This window comes from Electrophorus electricus, chromosome 10 (assembly GCF_041902795.1).
Source record: "Electrophorus electricus isolate QZ-2024a chromosome 10, ASM4190279v1, whole genome shotgun sequence".
Classification (NCBI taxonomy): domain Eukaryota; kingdom Metazoa; phylum Chordata; class Actinopteri; order Gymnotiformes; family Gymnotidae; genus Electrophorus; species Electrophorus electricus.
Window position 1 is genome coordinate 9,473,385 of NC_137506.1, and position 21,204 is coordinate 9,494,588.

The window sequence follows — 21,204 nt, forward strand, 5'->3', positions numbered from 1 at the left end:
TGTCCATTTTAAGATCAGGTGAGCAACTTCTAGCTTTGTCCCGGACAGTCAAAGTGTGGTCCAGCTCATAAATGGGCACACTAGGTAGGTCAAAACACATCAGTGAAGAAGTAGGGCTGTTTCTAGTTGAAAATGAACACTTGGAACTTCGTGGAGTGGCAAATAGGGTGCCCAGATTCAAACAGATTTCCTCAACAGGCGTTATCATAAGGCTTCTTGGTGTAGTCATTGCTGAATTTCTTGATTGCCATGTCGGGAATCTCTGGGTTTGGGAAATAGCTGTCCAGGAGTCACGCTCATTTTCAGTAACCAGATTCTGCACTTTTTTAGCTAGTCCACTGTGCTTTCTTTGGCTGGTTGAGTGAGTCTCCACATGTTCAGCACTCTTGCTGAAATCGATAACCGTATTCATAGGACAGTTTTCCATGGTTCGGGATGTCGGTTTCAAAGAAGCTGATCCAGGCCTCTGAGTGCTCCTGCGTGAAGACTGCCTGCTACAGCTGACTGAGCAGACATCCTCTGCAACGGAGACGCTTCCCTTGACGCTGCACAGCAGGGCAGCTATCCTGAAGTAGATGGCTGGCAGAGAGAGTTCCTTTTTCTTCTTCCTCTGCTGCTCTGACTTATTTTGTTCAGTTGGCAGAGGGCTGATTTTCATCTCGCTATGTTTTTGTCCCATAGCGATACAGTATGCATTTAATTGTTCTTTATAAATTAAATGTGGTATCACAGACCAAGAAGTGTCAAATGCACTAAAACAGACAGATCTTGTTTCTTAGTGGTTCTCTGGACTTGTGATGTCAGCAAGGGTGTCACTGCAGAACAGTTCTCACAGTTCTAGATTTCAGCTGGATAGCTACATCACTGCGCACTGCTGAAGCAGCTGGCTGGAAGTATAAAAAGGCATAGAGAGATCTGGCCTTAAAATCTGATTGGCTGAGCTGAGTTGCCAAGTTGATATACATACAGTATCAATTTAAATGCTATGACACTATGCTTCACAACAACAGGATTCTGTATTAATACAACCCTCCATTTACATTTACATTTTTGGCATTTATCAGATGCTTTTATCCAGAGTGACTTACAAAAATACTTTGTCATCTACTGTATCCTAGCAAGTACAGTAGGTTAGAGACAAAGATACTGCTGAACTAGAATACTGCTAAAATACCTAGAAGAGATGCAAAATAAGCATAAGTTTGAGGTAATAAAAAGAGTGTTAACTGGGAAAAGAGGCATAACATTGCATTAGACATATTAATAACATAAAACATAAGGGAGTATAGGGAGTCTTTGTCCTTTCCGAATAATTTGCGTACAGGGCAGAGGCCTCTGCAGGCTTCAGCAAAGGATCCTGAGTAGACTTTGGTGGAGCTCAGGGTAAGATGTATTACCTCTCCACTAGGCTCAGGACCATATAGACAAACAATCTTCTTTAGGACAAGCTTAAGAGGAAAGAGTATAAATAGAGCATAAAATAATAGTAGATTGGTTTGTGACAAAGTCAAAAAAGGGGGGAAATGAAGTAATAGAGCGTTAGCAGGGAAAACAGGCCTATTATTTGTATTAGACATTTTACATTTACATTTACGGCATTTAGCAGACGCTCTTATCCAGAGTGATTTACAAATGTTCTTTGTCATTTACTCATAGAATATCCTAGTGCAGTACAGTAGGTTAGAGTCCAACATACCAATGAACTAGAATACTGTAGAATACAGGGATCAATGCTGATACTTAGAAGTACAAAATACATAAGGTCTATCTTAAACAATGATGTGTGCAATAAACAATAAGTGCTAGAGTGTGTTAAACAACATCAGTGTAATAAACAATACCCTACAATAAGTACTAATTTAGTCAGTCAATATGGGAGCAGTGTCAGTTGTCCTTTAAATATTCTGCAAATAGATGGGTCTTCAGTCTGCTTTTGAAGACTGCAAGGGACTCTGCTGTCCGGACAGCAAGTGGGAATTCATTCCACCATCTTGGAGACAGGACAGAAAATAGTCTCGATGCTTGTCGTCCATGAAGTATTTCAAGCCGAGCAGTACTTTAGGTTCGAAGTACTCAAGGTACGGATCGGAATTTGACCATTGACCTCATGTATGAAGGGGCTGGTCCATTTTTGGTTTTGTAGGCAAGTATCAAGGTTTTAAATCTGATGCATGCAGCTACTTGTTGCCAATGAACGGAGCGCAGCAGAGTAACAAGTGTAAACTATGTGACATATTAATAACATAAAACATAAGGGAGTATAGAGATTCTTTGCCCTTTCAGAATGATTTGCGTACAGGGCAGAGGCCTCTGTAAAGGCCTCTGAAGGCTTCAGCAAAGGATCCTGGGTAGGCTTTGGTGGACCTCAGGGTAGGATGACCTCTCCACCAGGCTCAGGACCGTATAGAAAAATAATCTTATTTAGGACAAGGTTAAGAGAAGGGAGAGGAGAGTGAGTTCTAACAGCAGGAAAGAAGCGCAGTCGGGAGAGAGAAAAGTAAGCTCTTTCAGACACACCCACACAGCGCCTCCCAGCTGAGGAACAGGGATCACCTTACACTCACGCATACAGCCCCTCCCAACTGACAGAAGAGACAGTCACACACGCACAGCTCCATCCAACTGACAGTACAACTGTAACGGCCTGAGTGCCACAGGGCGTGGAACAGGATGCACAGACTCCCTGGACTTTGTGCAACATTTAATGACATTATACTAATGACGATTAACATGGGCGAGACAAACAAATACAATGGCTACACAAATCTGGACACAAACATACTCTGTCAGATGCTAACAAACAGTGACCAACACCGAGGAACGCACCGACGGGGTTTTACATAGACTGACGAAGACTAACAATTAGCCCCATACAGGTGCGTGCCACGGGGGTGTGGCCACAAACAAGAGTGAACCCCCACTGCACGCGGCAAGCCGTACCAAGTGACTTGTGGGGGGGGAGCGTCCCGTGACAGAACCCCCTCCCAAGGGGTGCGGCTCCCCACGCATCCTCTCTGGGATTGCGAGCTATGGCTTGAGACATACACAGGTTAACTAAGATTTTGTCCAATGCAAAAACAGACAAGCAAACATATAAATAAATATTTTTCTTATGTATGTTTGTGCACTGAATCCAAATAGGGTTTTTTTTGTTCTAGTATACTGGAATATCAAGTATGATATGGAAAAGAGGTAGCAAAGACAGGGGCAACACTCACACACCTGTCCATTATAGAAAGTAATCTTGTATATATTTAAGTGTAATAACACTTATTTATGAATATGTAATATATACTTATTGGAAAATTGAATTCCTCTCACTTAAAAACCTTGCATGACAGGGCAAATTTTGTTGCCCGTTGACATTGGGATGACTTAATATGTCAGTTCTTACTTTGCCATGGTTTCGGTTATTCAGCTGACATTTCTGCAATGGGAAAAGTTATAATGGCAGGAAGGAAGAGTGTTCCAGTACAACAGCCTTCATGCAACACCTTGTTTTGAAATGATTAAGATTGAATCATACAGTGTGGCAAATGTCTGATTTGGATTTGGACATTTTAATATTAGTTTATCCACAGTCAATTAGGTAACAGTTATCTGTTTTATACTTTTCAATTTCTAAATGTAAATCTTAGATAATTAAAATATGTACCACTATGAGAAAATGACAGAGCACTTTTTTAAGCCCCTCTGGATAAGAGAGTCTGCCAAATGCCAGAAATATAAATGTAATTTTAAATGCTTTTTGACTATGTATACACCATCCAAATGATTATACTGTTATTTGATATATTTTGATTGCTTTACAAGAAAAGAGAATTAAAAATATAATAGGCACTAGGCTGCTAACTCAACCCTCTGCTACTACTCGGGGGTTGGAGCTGCTTGCCCCGTGATCAAGTCGGCCGTGGCTCTCTCCTGCCCTTGGTGATGGGGCTAAAGAATCGGCCCGGCCTGCTCTTACCTTCTCGGCTGGCTCTCTGCTTGTGTGCTCTGCCTGTAACGTGTCCCCAGTTTGGACAGCGCGACAGTCACCTCCGCTTAACTGCCTTTTAACCCTCCCTTCACACCGTGCGTCTTTCCGGCCCTAATCCTATTACTGAATTCCTTTCTTCTTTTTAAAGCGGCATGTATAAAAATAAGTTGGATTTAAATGGATTACAAGCAAAGGGTGTTGGGATTACTTGGATAGAATACTGTATAAATGGCAGGATGTCAGAAATGGGAGACGCTTAGTTGGATTATTTGGAATGAAATAATAAAACTTTGCCAGTTGCAAACCTAAAGTGCTTTCACACTCCTGGAAGAGGTTCCTAACTATGGCCTGGCCACAGTGAAACCTTAATACGAGAGTTACAAAGTATGGATGAACTTACTATGAGGGTCATAATGTTTGGACTACACTGACAGGCTACTGGCCTAGCCTCCTGCTCTCTCACTCCAACATTTAACATCAATGATGTGTAACATTTTCCTCTTGCTATGATTAAATAGGCAAACCTCATCTGAGGGGTGTACAATGAGTAAGAACACAACAAACTGAATGTGCCATTTCAAAACACTAGACAAGACATGGCTATGTAAGAGTTAGTGACAACCCAAAACAGCAAATTCTCTTCTCTCTAAAAGGTTGTGAGAATACCCTAAATATCTAAAATACAACACACTTGAAAGATTATTTATGGATTAACAATATATGCAATGTTTCTATAATATTTCACAAGATGAAACTAACATTCTTATAGTTGAATGCTTACCACAAAATTCTTCACATATTATAGTTTTACTGAATATCACCTAGAAGACCCCTGAATGTTTTCAGGGATGTACAGAAGCTTGTATGTTAGCTAGGACAACAAGCTGGATCATTCGCTATCTATCCATCTTAAAACTGCCAAAGTCTCGGAGTAAATATCACTAGTGAGTTATTCTACACATCTGGAATTAGCAGAGCGCTACAATAATAACATTTCACCGCAGTAGTAAAGCAATAAACACTTGTCTTATGTACCCGACAAGCTCGCAAAATACACCAAGCGCGTTGTCATAGCAACCAGCACTTAGCTTGATCGAACTAGCCTAGCTAAGATAGCCTTAATGGGCTAACAAAGACTCATTTCTACGCCAGGCGCACATACTACAAATACATATTAGCTACATAACTGTTCCAATAAATGCATGTATTACCATGCTATTCATTAATTTTCCTGTATGTGCACAACTGTAGACCAGGGGTTATTTAACGTAATCCTCTTCGCCATTAGCTTAGCTAGCTAACAAAGCTAAGATAGTTAGCCAGCCTAGCTAACTAACTGATATGTTTCAATGTGGAGACGCAGTAAGAGTGTCTCTAATAATTTGAGATTGTTTTCAGTCGGTACATACACTCGAACGGTGTCATACAGTTATTGAATAAATCAGCAGAAGCTGTTATTAAGAACATTTTTGGCGTCCTTTCGAGGTCTTACCTTGATAGTGGTGAAGCGTAGCAGTGGTAACCTACACACATTGATTCGCTTTAAAGAAATTAAATACAATTAACCTCTTTCCACGGTCAACTGATAAGTCCATGTCTTTGTGAAATTAATTCTATAAGGATAATTTAATACTACTTGCTTTGGAAAAAGCAAACACCATGCAAAACCTGTATTTTTCCATCCAAACTCTGCATACGAGGATCAAATGAACAGCCATTTCTACACAACAGTCCCACACTGATGAGATACGTGGGAAACAATACTATCTTGCGTTTAAGTGTAAAGTGTGCAGGGCACAGTAGTCTGCTGTAGAACTCACGTACATGTATTTTCACAATATACTGGCTATTTATGTCTGTTCAGTACATATACACCATAAAGCCAAACACAAGGGCTCATGTTTGCTATTTGTTTATTTTTTACATGAACAGTACTGCAACCCACATGCGGGCGTTTTCATAATCAGTTCAATCATTTCGAGCGAGGAGGGCAAGCGAGCAGCTCTGCTTCCATCTGAAGGCGCGACGCACTCTCAGGACTTTGTGGAGCAGCAGTCCATTTTAAAAGCAGGTGCGCGTCTCGGTTTTCCGCCGTTGTTCCAGGCGACCAGGGTGCGGTTCTGCTCTCAAATCACAGCACCAGGTAGGTACCAGTCAAAATAGGTGGTTGAAGCTACCGTAGAGCTGTTGGTTTTTGACGGTACCGATGGAGAGGTCAGCAGGGCACCCGGAATGACGGCGCTTTCCTCGACAGGTGTTCTTGTTATTATTATTTGCGAGCTACCTAGGAAAGGCTATTGTGAAAAGCTGTTAAATGTCTATATTATGACGATTACTGGTAAATCTCTGATATGACCGCTGTAACATAAAGTTGCGGTTATGAGTACGTGAAACATTTTGATCGACTGAAATGTAGATGTATGTACATGTAATATATTTGTGATTATGTAAATCATACAGCTATTCTTATTCTTATGGCTAGCTAAATAGATTGCAATTGCGTGGTCTTCAAGGCATGGCATGGTGTTTATTCATTCTTTGGCATACAAAATGACGCCTTTTCATGTTGTGGAACTACAAATATGGCGGCCTTTTTTCTTTAGCGTTTTAATGACGTAAAAGCAGAGTCTCACCGTAAAGTCGCGCAGGAGGATCTGGACTAATTTATTTCTTCGTATCTTCCGCCATCTAGCGGTCAATAACGGGTAGTCTTCAATTGATTTCTATCGCGTAATACTTTGGATATAAATGTTTAAATTTCCTGTTGCAGAACAGACAAAGTATAGTCAACCAGTTCTAACCTTTTGATAAAAACTTGAACTTCAAAGTAGGTGAATCTATTTCGTTAAACCAATCAGATCGCAGTTCATTTACATAACATCAATGCTTTGAGTGCTTTAGATAGGAGAACATCACAGTGATCTTTCTGCTCACACATCAGTCAGTCTATAATTCTGTATTATGTGTTTCTATAGCTTCCAACTTTCATGAGTTCCTTGAATCTGTGGAGAAAAGTGCAGACCAATGTAGTTTCTTATTTGTGAACATTTATACATTTTATGTAATTTATTTATCATTTAAATGTTTTATTACTTTTAATTTATAGACATAAGGACACAGAAAACAGTTCATATACTGAATGAATTGTTGCAAGGTAATATTTTCTAGACTGTGTCTACCATATCTTTTTATTTCTAAATGTTAATGCAGTGTGTTAATCTGTCACACCGAGGCAGAAGGGGTGAATGTGATGTACCCCTCTTCCATTGTCAACTATTCAGAGTCTTCCAGTGGAGCTCATACAACTAAAGAAACACATACAGAGGTCACTGGAGGTTAAAAGTTACATCTAAAGTGGTCTAATTGTGACGTTGCGAGGATAAGCAGGATGCGGGGACGAGGCACGATGAAACGCACTTTTATTTTTGCAAATTTGCAAAACATACAACAAAGCTCGAACACTATGCACATCTCAAACACCAACACACGTACTATGACACACGAGACATATTTACACCCAAGCCGATTACACATAACAGAGAACAGGTGAACGACACGAGAGGGTGTGGCAACACAGACGAACACACACACACCAAGATGTTTGAGGAGGGGGCGGGGCCACAACATGACACTAAGCCTATACACACTGTTCCAACACTACCCTGTAGGGCACCATCTCCATGGAATTATATTTTTAAAAGCATGTTTGATAACCATATTTATACTGGAACGATTTAATCAAATGTGTTGTGTTTTTTGTTCTTCTCTAAGACCTTTCGGACGCCGATATTCAGATTTGAGTCTGAGCAAGTTGAGAAAGCCACTGTGAGGATTTCTGGGTGCTCTGGAGGAACACCCAGAAGTTGTACACCTGCACCATGCCTGAGACCCCTCTGCCCCTGACACAACTGCCCAGGAATGTGGGCATGTACCTAGACTATGAGGATGGACAGCTGTCTTTCTATTACATACTAACATATCTACATATTTATCGGAAACCTCCGGGAGAAGAAGCTGTATCCCCTCTTTGCACTGCTGGACAGACACACTCATAACACTGTACTCATCAAAAGCAGCAGCAGAGATGCACTGAGTCATATCCCGCTACACACCTCTCATGCCAGCTTGTTTGCACATTTTGTCATAAAACTTAAGATGTCATTTGTTGCTGTTATATATAAAATTACCAAATTAAAAAATAAATAAATCAAAAAGTACTTGTGGCTAGAGAAACACAGCCAATCACATAAACAAGATATAATGTCAGTAATGTTTGCGGCAGGTGTTCCAAATGTGCCCAGACTCATATTCAAAAATATCCATGTTTCGACAGTTTGAAGGTGGCCATGACACTAACAGTCTGGTGGAAATTCCACAAGATATCAAACTCCACACTCACACAAACTATTCATTCTCCCATTTGGAACAAGCCAGGCTTTACCATGAACAAAAATATTAAACTTTACATCTTGGATAGAAAAGGGCATTACACACCTTAAACATATTTATCATAAGACTTCTTTCATGTCACGCCCACAACTAGCCCCAAAATACGGTATAGAAAGCACCCAGTTCCTATAATACCATCAGCTAAGATCGCCTATGTGTTCAAAAATCAATTCCGATACCTACATCCATATCAGAATTTATAAACAAACATTCTTAATACAAAAAACCTATTATCTAAGATATACAAAATAATAGTGAAATCAAATCTCACAATTACCCTACCATCGAGACAATGGGAGGAAGATTTATTACCAGCCCCCGGCGCCGCAGTTTGGATTAATAATTACCACATGACAGCAACACTAACCTACAATGCATTCAGTACAAAATAATACAGAGTACATTATACTACACATTGGATGTTTAAAATTGGTTTCACAAGCTCAGCAATCTGTACATACTTTACTCAAAACACAGCTGACGATTACATTCACGCCACATGGCAGAGCACACCTATCAAGCAATTTTAGCAAGTCGTCATCACCATCATATCCCATGCTTTAAATAACCATATCCATCCAACACCATCTTTATGTCTCCTAGGTGACATATCATCAACCAATATGACAGGATACTATGTATAACATTATAATATTGATTTAATAAAAATATTATTGCAAAAAAACAACAAACAAAAAAACATACTCATGAACTGGAAAACAAAAAAGAACGTTAGTGTCACCCAATAGAAAAATCTATTGATAGACTGTATAGCAATAGAATAATTCTCAGAATTAATCAATAACAGAACCAATAATCTAGACTGGACACCTTTGATAAAATCCATACAGAGCCAATCCATAAACGATAAATATCACACTCTAATACGTGTACATATACAATCCAACATACATGTACTTGCACATAACTATATATATATATATATATATATATATATATATATATATACACATATATATATATATACATACATACATACATACATACATACACACACGCACACACACACACACACACACACACACACATCATTCCTGTAATGGTGCAGATGGCAAATACTTAAAAATATTCTATATACATTTTGCGTTTGTCTGTTCATCTGTCTGTCTTATTTTTAATAATAAAGCTCTAAAGGTCCTCTGATGAGGGGTAGTAAATTAATATATTTATTTCTCCAGATTTCTAACTCTGAGAGAAAAAAAAATGTCCTTTTACAAATTGCACCTCGTTGTGGACCTCGGCTAGGTTTACATTCCAGGTTATTATTTTAGAATTCAAGGGGAGGAGCTGCAGAAGTTGGAAGAATTAATTAGGAAAAAAGAAGTTATCAGAGCAATAGAGGAATTAAACACACGCAAGACTCCAGGAGCCGATGGTTTACCTGCTGAATTTCATAAGGTGTGCGTTAGTGAAATTGCTGATCTTCAGGCTGATGTTTTTAATGAAGCATTAGATGGGGGGCAATTGCATGATTCATTTTATCATAGTGTGATATCATTAATATATAAAAAAGGAGATCCTTGTAAGTTGGATAATTGGAGACAGGTTAACCCTATTGAATTTGGAGTACAAAATTTGTGTAAAAATAATTGTTAATAGGTTGTCAGAAATATTGAATGATATCATAGAGTTGGAACAGATATGTGTGATAAGAGGAAGATACATGTGGGATAGTTTAGGAGAAATAAGGAGTTTGGTTACTAAAGGGTCTGAGAGGGATTTTTATATAATAGGACTGGATCAGAAAAAGGCCTTCGATTATATTTCTAGAGACTACTTATGGTGTACATTGGAACATTATGGTTTTCCAGAGAGGTTTGTAAATATGATTACATTATTGTATAGTAAATCAAAAGTACAAATTAATGTTAATGGTGTGTTAACTGAAGATTTTGAAATACATAGAGGGGTTAAACAAGGATGCCCATTGAGTGCTGCATTATATGTCATCGCTATTAGCCCACTATTATATAAAATTAAAAAATGATCAGCAATTACAAGGTGTTCGAATGTTAGTTATGGAAAGATGGAAAATATCTGCGTACGCAGATGATGTGACGGCTTATGTCAAGAATCAAAATGAGTTTCATATAGTTAAGAGACACTTTGAAATGTATGAAGTTGTGGCTGGAGGGAAATTAAATGAAAGTAAAAGTGAAGGGGTATGGATAGGAGATGGGCAACCTGTACCAATAGATGTAGAAATAAAAAATGAAATTAAAATATTAGGTTTGATGGTAGTAAATGGTAGATGTAGCGAATGGAATTGGGAGAAGAAGGATTGTGAAATTAAACTAGAATTGGGAAAATGGAGGGTGTCAAACTATAAGACTAGAAAACAGGAGGTTAAGACCTTTGTTTTGTCGAAATTGTTGTTTTTGACTACGGTTTTCCCTCCGGATGAGAAATGTATTAAGAGGTTGAATAAAATGTGTGTTCATTTTATTTGGGGAAATAACAGAGAAGTGACAAAACGGGAAATTATGTACAAGTCGAAAGATAAAGGCGGATTAGGGGGAGTTGAGTTAACTCGGAAATTAGAAAATGCCTTTTGCAAAAATGTAACGAAAGCTATATTTCGGAAAGCAATTTGGGTAGGAGATGTAAATCAGTGGAAGAAAAGAAACATGCTCCTTATTTTATTATTATTAGTGAGCAATGTATAATACCTGCAGAAATAGTTTTTAAACGGATTGTGTGTGAGTTGAAAAGGTTGAAGACGTTTGATATGAGAGGAAAAATTCCCTGGACTCTTTTAGACATATAAATGGATGATGTATACCTAATTTACAGATGTAAATTGTATTGTTAATTATTAATGTATAGAGTGAAGGTAGTCTGTGTCCTCTGGTAGATATTGTTTGTGAGGTTTTTGTGATGGAGTGTTTTTATTGAATTGAATTGAATTTTCTTAATAAAGTCAATTTAAAAATGGAGAAAGGCGGTCCTAGAAACATTATTTATGTACATGAGCTTCGAACGAGAGGGTGGGATCCATAACTCCAAGATCTTTAACCGTTAGATAAGATGTGATTGGGAGACCATTGAGGTTCATGGAGTAATTAGAGAGTGGGGACCTAGCTGACTCTGGGCCTTATAGAAACACCTCTGAATGTCTCCGAATGATAGAAATTAATTAAAAATACTAATGTCAATGTATTTACAACACATGCATTTAGGACATGTAAGTTTTTCAATCACAACAAAACATGTTGTTGTATTTTTTGCATTATGCTTACTACAGAATTAACAGTCAAAAGTTCAGTGAGTTTGCATGCAGAGTTGTAACTCTGCTTATTACTAGAACTGTGGCTAGAATCAAAATCAATGCTAGTGTCATTCCTAAATCCCCAATCAGCTAGTTGTGAAGTTAACATTCAAATAGAAAATAAAAATGCAGACTTCAGAATTAGTTAAATAGCTGAGGGAATAGAATAAATTATCCGTTGCTACCCCTGTCTTTTATCATCCCTCCATCCCTCCATCCCATGCCATCTTCCTCTATTATTTGCTTTTCTATTTTGTTCTGGTATCTCCTTATCTCTTTTTAAAAAAACATTGGCCAAAAGCAGCTGCATCATTACCTGGTTTGGGAACTGCACCACCTTTGACCGCAAGACCCTCCAAAGATTAGTGAGAACAGCTGAGAAGATCATTGAGGTCTTTCTTCCCTCCATCACGAACATCTACATAACACGCTGCATCCGGAAAGCCACCAACATTGTGAAAGACCCCACACACCCCTCACATGAACTGTTCACCCTTTTGCCATCTGGAAGAAGGTACCGCAGCATCCAGTCCCGCACCTCCAGACTGTGCAACAGCTTCTTCCCAGAAGCCATTAGACTCCTGAACTCTGGCTAACTCCAATTCCAATTCAGATTCCAAAATGGGCACTTTTATACATGCTTATAGACAGTCACTCACACACACACACACACACACACACACACACACACACACACACAAACACACACACACAAACATACATACGTACATACATACATACATACATACATACATACATACATATATACATACATATCTATACACACACTCACACATTGTTTTGCATCGGACTAGTGCTGAAGTCAAACGTCACACAAATAAACTATGCACTCCTGTTGCAGTCTTGCACATTATCCTACTTGCTGCTAGAGTACTGTACTAAACCAGCACTGTACTCTGAACTGTTCTGGCTGCTACCGGTGACTGCTATGTTCAGGGTAGCATATCACTGATTGCTATGCACAACTCGCTTTACATATGCCCAGTACTGTGTACTGTACTAAATTGCACTGTCTACTCATTTTCTATTTTGTATTTGTGCTGTCCTGTGTTTATTATTGTTTATTTAATGTTTATTTAATGACATTTTGCACTATATTGGACTGTTTGCACTTGTGTAGCATGTTGTTTGTTGCCCTGTTGTTTTCAGGTTGCACCATGGTCCTGGAGGAACATTGTTTCGTTTTTGTTGTGTACTTGTATATAGCTGAAATGACAATAAAACCTCTTGAACTTGAACTTGAACTTGAAGTCCCTCCAGACAGGCCAAGCCCTACAGACTTGTACTGGGCCGCAGGAACAAGCAGCGCCTGTGGGAAGCGCTCTTCTGTCCGACTCTGCGAGAGGAAGTGAAGCCTGATGGACAGTTCCACGTGACTGAGAGCTTCTCTACTCCAATTTTCAACAGCTTCGTGCCGCACTTTGAAGTGGACATGAGTGGAGAACCCACGCCTGAGCAGCCTAAGAAGAAAAGCCGAAGACACTGACTTTATTATTATTATTGTGACTGTTATTGTCATCCTTGTTTGTATTATTACTATTATTCTTATTATTATTGTGATTGCTGTTGTTAACTTTTTATATTCTATATGTAGAGTTTCTGTATTGTTTAAAATTTGTTTAAGCTTTTCTTAATTTTAAATTTAGTCAATCAGTCTGCCCCTTGTAAAATAATTGTGTAATAGTTCATGAGATGTCATTGTAATAACATTTTAAAATTATTTTGCATTATAATAAATTTACTGTAAATAACAATAAATGTTTAAGGTGTGGCATCTTAAATAAATTGATAGAACTGTACATCTTTTTTCTAACGTTACAATTCGAGTCTTAATTTACATCTCTTATCAGTGGAAGATGCACTTGCTCACACCTTTCCTTTAGATTCCTTTTGTACACACTTCAGACTGTGACCATGAGATGCTTGAATGAAAATTGAACATTCACCCTTGTGTGCCGAATGTTAGCTAATGCATCATGATGAGCCTATCCTTGTTGAGTTACTTAGTGAGATCATTCTCATAGCAAGTTCATTACACCTTGTGTACTTGTTGTGGTGCAGTGAGCAGTTTCAATCTTAGTTACAATCTTAGTTATCAAAGACTCATTCCACCCAACCACAATACATCAGAGAGCTGTTTTGCATGTCAGTGCATCTTCACCTTGAGCCACAAAGTTAAATAGCTTTTAGGCCTGGTTCAGGCTTCAGTTCTTACTTCACAGTATTCTCACTGCTGAGCTGAGTATAGAATTCATTTTGTGAAAATAAATGTTTTCCCTCAGAATAAGGAGACATATCTAGAGTTGTGGGGCACAGCAGAACCACTTCAAACTGGCAGTGTTTGAGTGCTGTCATATGGCAGATTAGATCTAGTGGAGCTCATTTGATGGTGCAGATAAGAAATTTGGGTAACATTACTGAAGGGCACTGTTCAGACTGCTAGATGACTCCCACATAAGCCCTTAATGACAATTGACATAAACATACTTGAACATTTATAAATGCTTATGCCAAGAAGCATCAGCTGACATTAAAAGCTGCTTTTGACATCTTTGATATCAAGTTAACATAACTAAATCAAGTGGCACATTTTTGGTAAGATTAGGAGATGTAATAACACTAGGTGGGGAGAAATTACATCACACATTATAACAACTGACTTTGCAGTTGTGTGTTTGTTTGGTTTTTTTAACTAAAATTAAATTACATTTTAACAAAATGTTTAATTAATAAAATATTTTATTCTTTAATCCTTTAATGAACCATCATGTTCTTCAGGTCAGTGAAGACCTGCCAAAAATACTGCGGGTCATTGTTAATCTGCAGCATCTTGCCACTCATGCGGTTAGCAATGTCCAGGGATCGGGCCCAGAAGGCCCCTTTGTTTTCCTCCACCAGGAAAGCTTTGGCTGGGTAGCTGATCTCCTCACACATGTAGGAGCAAGACACATACAAGCATGTGAGCAGCACGGCCTGCAGCTCCTCCTTGGTGGCCACCTCAGCTGAAATGATGTCACGGCACAGCATGAAGAGAAAGACCACGGTGCCTGGAATGAGGAAGCTTTGCTCCTGCCATTCTGTCAGTGTCACGTAGCGGTCCACAATGCGCAGCCACTGCACAGGCTCGTCAGTAGTCAGGTCCTTCAGCAGGCAGCAACGCCGCCACAAGAACGCACCCAGGCATGTGAGCAGCTCGCTGGTGGAGGACTGCATGAGCAGTCTAGGCATGCTTTCAGTGCTGGCCTGGCCCAGCCTTTCAGGCTTACTCGCAGTGGCAGACTGGGTTAAAGAAACATCACTAAAGACAGTTCACAACTGGAACCGGATTATGAGTGATAACAGTGGGCTCAACACCTTCCTGTCTTTTGTCCTCATGTTGGTTGATAACGGTACTCACAGTAACTCCATCCAGGCCATTGCCAGAGGCAAGCTTCATGGACCGCTTTGTCTTGGGTGACAGAGTATTTGCGGAGAAAAACGGTATATCGATATTAGTACATCCATGGCTTATTAAATTCCATTTAATTAAATTCCATTACATCCATGGCTTATTAAATTCCATTTAATTAAATTCCATTTAAATTCCATTATGTATTCAACACTGGCTACAGATGTTATGTAACAGTCACCCCAAACGCAATCCACACGCTGTCTTTTCCCCTTTACCGGCACGTGCGCACTTAAACGTTCCAGTGGAGCAAGGAGTAAGCATAGTTTAGAACATGCGATGCTGATCCTTGCGTTCCGTGGATCAATGCCTTTGGGACAAATATGTTAAATATGTCATACATGAAAATGTGTGTGCTGGTTTTCTAATCAAACAGCAGGCTCCAATGGATAGCAATGCTGACCACTTTAAAATGCAGCCATTCTCTTGTTTGACGGCACTTGTTAAAAGCGTTGAACTAACAGAACAAATGAGGGCTGACGTTCAGGTAGTCTGCCACATTAATGTCTAAAGAGCCAGTCACAAAATGCGACAAAATCTGTTCCTCTTTGACTAAATTGACTGACACTGAACTTTAATTTTTCTGTTGAGTTATCGTTAGCTAGCTAGCTTTGCGAATGAACCTAGCTTGACTATCATGTTAGTGTTTTATTTTCTTCATTTACTATAATTTTTTTACCAACTAATTGTAGCCAGCTTGCTGTGAGACACCCGATCTAAAATAATGGACCTGCTGCGTTGTATTTGTAGAAGCAATGGCAGATATGACGGGAAACTCGCTAGTGCACCCAGGTTACCTTGCCTACTGATGAAAGTACAATCGACCATGGCAGAGACAGAAAACTAGCAATCTAGTTAGTTATCTGATAATATAACTTTACCCCTCTAATATTAAGGGATTACCATCACAGATGCCTGTATGTTCAGAAAACCCATCCCCAATTAGATAGTTTTAAGATTAAATATTTCAATAGAAAATAAAGATGCAGACTCCAGAACTAGTTGAAGAGAATAGCTGGTCCCGTCCTTTATTGCAACTTAAATATAAACATGCTTTTGAGGGACCCTCCGGAGAACGTCTGAGGGGTACACAAGAGTTTAATTCTTATACATTTTTTCAAGGGCAATTATGGAAACGACCCTCCTTTTTTTCCATTTTGTTCTTTGTAGTTTCCACCATTATGCTCAAATTACACATTAAATTATAAAAGCTAGTCACCTATGAACCTGCAGGCTTATATAGAAGGGAAAATAAACTATGGAGAGAGGGAGAGAGAGAGAGAGAGAGAGAGAGAGAGAGAGAGAGAGAGAGAGAGAGAGAGAGAGAGAGAGAGAGAGAGAGAGAGAGCAAGCGAGCATGTGTGAACATATTCTTGTCACGGTACGGCCCCTCCCCCCCCAAACGTCTCCCCGTGTGTGTGTGTGTGTGTGTGTGTGTATGTGTGTGTGTTCATCCGTGTGGCCACGCCCCCTTGTGTTTCACGCCTGCTCTTCGTTGTGTTGTTATTGTTTGCGTAAATAAGTCCTTTGTGTAAACGTTAACGTTGTCAGTGTTTGATCCCACGATAGCCTTAGTGCTACGTTGTCTTCCATGTCAATAAATAAACATCGTTGTATGCATCACTGCTCCTCTTTTGTATCCTGCCAAGCCTCCCTGCGTTACAATTATGATAAAATTTGATAAAATACTAGATCATAGTTTGCAGTCTGAAGTACTTTTGACCTGCTGAGAGTTAGCCTGATTTCATATAGCCTGTTCCTAACCTTTGTTTAGTATGTTGCGTAAAAGCTCATGGAAATATTTCAGATGTAACATACATGTAACTGACCTAGTAGAGCAAAATTACAGAATTGTAAGGAGGAAGTGACGTTCTTGGGGCATATCATTAAGGGAAATACACACAAGCTGTCTCAAAACCGAGCACAAGCCATAATTTCGCTACCTAAACCATAGTGGAATACTCCCCTCTTACTGTTTTAGTCCCACACGCAGTACACCGAATACTGCAGGACCAAAGAGTGTCACACTTATCAGTGTGACACTAGACTGCACAGTGTACGATGGTGCTTGGACACAGACACCTACGGGCAAACCTTGCCTACCCAAATCATACATGCAGGGCCTAATCGGAATTGCTCATGGGCGTAGCCATATGAGCAAAGGGGGAATCGTGGACAGCATATTAAAGTATTGGTTTGCGCCAGAACTCATAATACTTACCCAAAACTTTTGTTCCAGCTGTCTTGTTTGTGCGCAGCACTCCCCAAAGGGAACCAAGCACGGTGGACAGGACCACACCAAGTCCTGTTAACAACCCACACTGCTGTCAAAATAGAAGGACGAGGAACCTGGGTACATCACACACACTGTAAGAAGGCTCTGACACCAGCCCCAACAAATCCTGTCACAACACAACGGAAGTGCTGTTTCCGGAGGACACGGAAAGGGGTGGACTTCTATGAGATTAGCGTGAAGTCTATTGGAAGTTGTGACAACTGAGTAAAAAGGGTTGTTTTTTTTCCAGTTACCACGGTGTTATCAAGGGTACGTATGTGATACAGAATGGAAGACCGACCTATTCATGCTCTGCATTCTTGCATATTTATTTATACATAAGGCAACCTTAAAAACATGGGATGGAAATCCCATTTAACACAATATGCACTGTTTTACATTCAGAGTGAAATAAGTAACATTCACCTTTTAATATATATATATATATATATATATATATATATATATATATATATATATATATATGTGTGTGTGTGTGTGTGTGTGTGTGTGTGTGTGTGTGTGTGTGTGTGTGTGTGTGTGTGTGTGTGTGTGTGTGTGCGTGCATTTATTTATTTATTTATTTATCTATTTACTTATTTATTAATTTGAAATGTTAAAATTCTTAACTAGGTCAGTGTTTTAGTTAGCTGCAAAAATGCCCCATATTGAAATTTGTATTTCCTATCTCTGCCTAGTCAGCCTATAGAGGTTTAGCACACCCACTTAAATTGCCTTTCTCAGGCATTTCAGCTATGAGTACCTTTTGAATGAAGCACAATACAGGGCAGCCAATCATAAAGGAGCTCATTTATCTTACATCCTTATATCTTACAGGTGCAGTAGCAACAGGTGTCTGTTGAATTCCGAGCGATATATATAGAGGTTGGAAATTGGTTGTGTAAAAATGAATTGTGATTGTTAAGTCACATAGATGTAAGTGGACATCAAGGGAAAAAATAGTGTGGGTGCGAAGTATGGTGATTGTATCTTAAAAGCTCTAGGAAATGTTACATTCAGAATGTTTGTGAGGCAAAAAAAAATAAGATATAATTGCTATCCATGGTTTAATTGACTGTGTTGCAGACAACATAGGCAAGGATTAGACTGAAAAATGTCAGAGTATTTTTAATGCTGTTTATTGCTGTCATCAGAGGTTATGCAGTCATATCCTCCCTAGCAAGTACGGCGTCTAATACCTGCAGACACAAATACCGTGTTGAGCAATATTTAATTACATCTACTTGAAATGCATATTTAATTGCATTGTTAGTATTTATGGAAAACAAGTGTTAGGATTGCTCTGCTGCATTCCAGACTTTCTCACTCTAACAACTGTGGATTCCATCTCCTCAATCAGTTGGTCCATATCATGTTCACAGGAATCATGTTGCATCTTTATGAAAGAATTCAGTTTCAGTTCCAACTATGAAGAGAAACAGTGTTAAGCAATATTTAATTACATCTACTTGAAATGCATAGTTCATAGCATTGTGAGAATTTATGGAAAACAAGCGTTAGGATTGCTCTGCTCCACTGCAGACTTTCTCACTTTAGCAAACATGGCTTCCAGGTCCTCAAGACATTCATCCCAGTTATTGTCATCATAAATCTGATTCAAAGGAGTCTTTTCAGGAAACATCATCTTGAAATTCATATCTGGAGGTTCTATCTTTTTGAAAGACTTCAGTTCCACCTGTAGATATAAGTAGAAATATTGTTGAACAGTATTTAAATACATTTAATTGAAATATGACTTTAATTACATTTTGATGCATTTGGAATTTATAGTTTGTATTGGACTGGAAAGGAAACAAATACAATTTTTATCGCATAGCCGTTATCACATAGCCTGCAGGCCTAATGATGTAAAAATGTGCCCCCAAACATCAAATGTTCAACAGAAATAACAGGACCTGACACACTAAGGTACCGTAGACCCATTCAAATTGTGCTATTGGAATAATAAATTCCAATGCATTCAGTCATTTTAGCTAGTGTTGATTTTGATTCTAGCCACAATTATACTAATAATCAGTGTTACAACTCAGCATGCAAAGTCACCGAACAGTCGACTGTTAATTCTATAGTAAGGAGAATGTAAAACAAACAAACAAAAAACCCACCAACAGTTTTTTTTTCCTGTAATTGACAAAGATTGCATATGCTAAATGTATGTGTCCTAAATATATTCTAAATAAATTGACATTAGTGTTTTTAATTAATTTCTCCAACATTTGTTGAAATGCATTTGTAATTTATATTCAAAGACATTTCAGTGTACTTAAATACAAGCATTAAATTAGCATCACTGTTCACCATAGCTGTTTTTCCATTTTTTGTGGCTTTTGTCCCTTGCCTCAGTATGGCTTTAAATCATTTGTCTTGGTTCTACTTTACTTACCATGGCTGATTCAGTTCTCTCAGTAGGCAAGTCATTCTTCAATAAATACTTTGGTCTAGTATCTGTTTAAAAAGTAACAGAAAATGTCTTATTAGCGTTGTATAGATACTTAGAACATTACTACGTAGATCTCTCTCTCTCTCAGACACACACACACACACACACACACACAGTTCATCCAAGTGGTGGCTGTGGTCAGAACTTACCCTTAAAGAAGTCATCCTCTGAGGTAGTGTTCCTTCTCTTAACACCCTTCCGACAACAGCAAGTGAACAATAGCACAAGCTGCGTGAATATTCTGGCAGGGATCTGGGCTCGTGTCTTTTCGTTCTTCTTTTTTCTATATTTACCAAATATCCCGTGCTTTTCCTTTTCATACTTGTCAGAAAGAACAGGTTCCTTGCGTCTTGGATCGCAATCGTAACTACCAGACTGACCCATAATAAATTTAGTTTTGAAAATCCAAGTGTAACCGTTATCTGTGATCTGTAGACCAAAAATGGTTCACAGAAATTGTTCATTTGAAAAATCTGTTCTTTGACTACATCATAATCGCTTAATTGATGCGGCTGCATTATGACTTCACACGTCACGTCTGCAATAGTTTTCAATTTACACCAACCTTAAAGAGAAAATGATTAGCAAATGTAGTTGCTAGTGATTGTCTAGTGATTGCAAGCAACGACTATTCGTGCTCTGCATTCTTGCGTATTTATTTATGCTAGGTATTTTTTGCATTATGCTTACTACAGAATTAACAGTCAACTGTTCAGTGACTTTGCATGCAGAGTTGTAACACTGCTTATTACTAGAAATGTGGCTAGAATCAAAATCAACACTAGTGTCGTTCCTAAATCCCCAATCAGCTAGTCGTAAAGTTAACATTCAAATAGAAAATAAAGATGCAGACTTCAGAATTAGTTAAAGAGAATAGCTGAGAGAATAGAATAAATTACCCGTTACTACCCCTGTCTTTTATCATCCCTCCATCCCTCCATCCCATGCCATCTTCCTCTATTATTTGCTTTTCTATTTTTTTCTGGTATCTCCTTATCTCTTTTTAAAAAAAACATTGGCCAAAAGACTAACTAAAACAATAAAAGGAGAATGTTACTTATTTCACCCTGACTGTCCACTTATATATCTGTTTTGAGTATGATTTTCCTTGTTCAAGTGAAAACAGTAACAAATGTAGCATGTCACCCATAAAGGACATATCTCTCACTGAATAAAAACTTGTATGCTTCAACAGTGTACAGTGGGAGAAATGGCGATCACCTTTAAAATGATTTCTTATTGTAGGCCTATTATAAACAACATGGAGGAAATTAAAATAAAA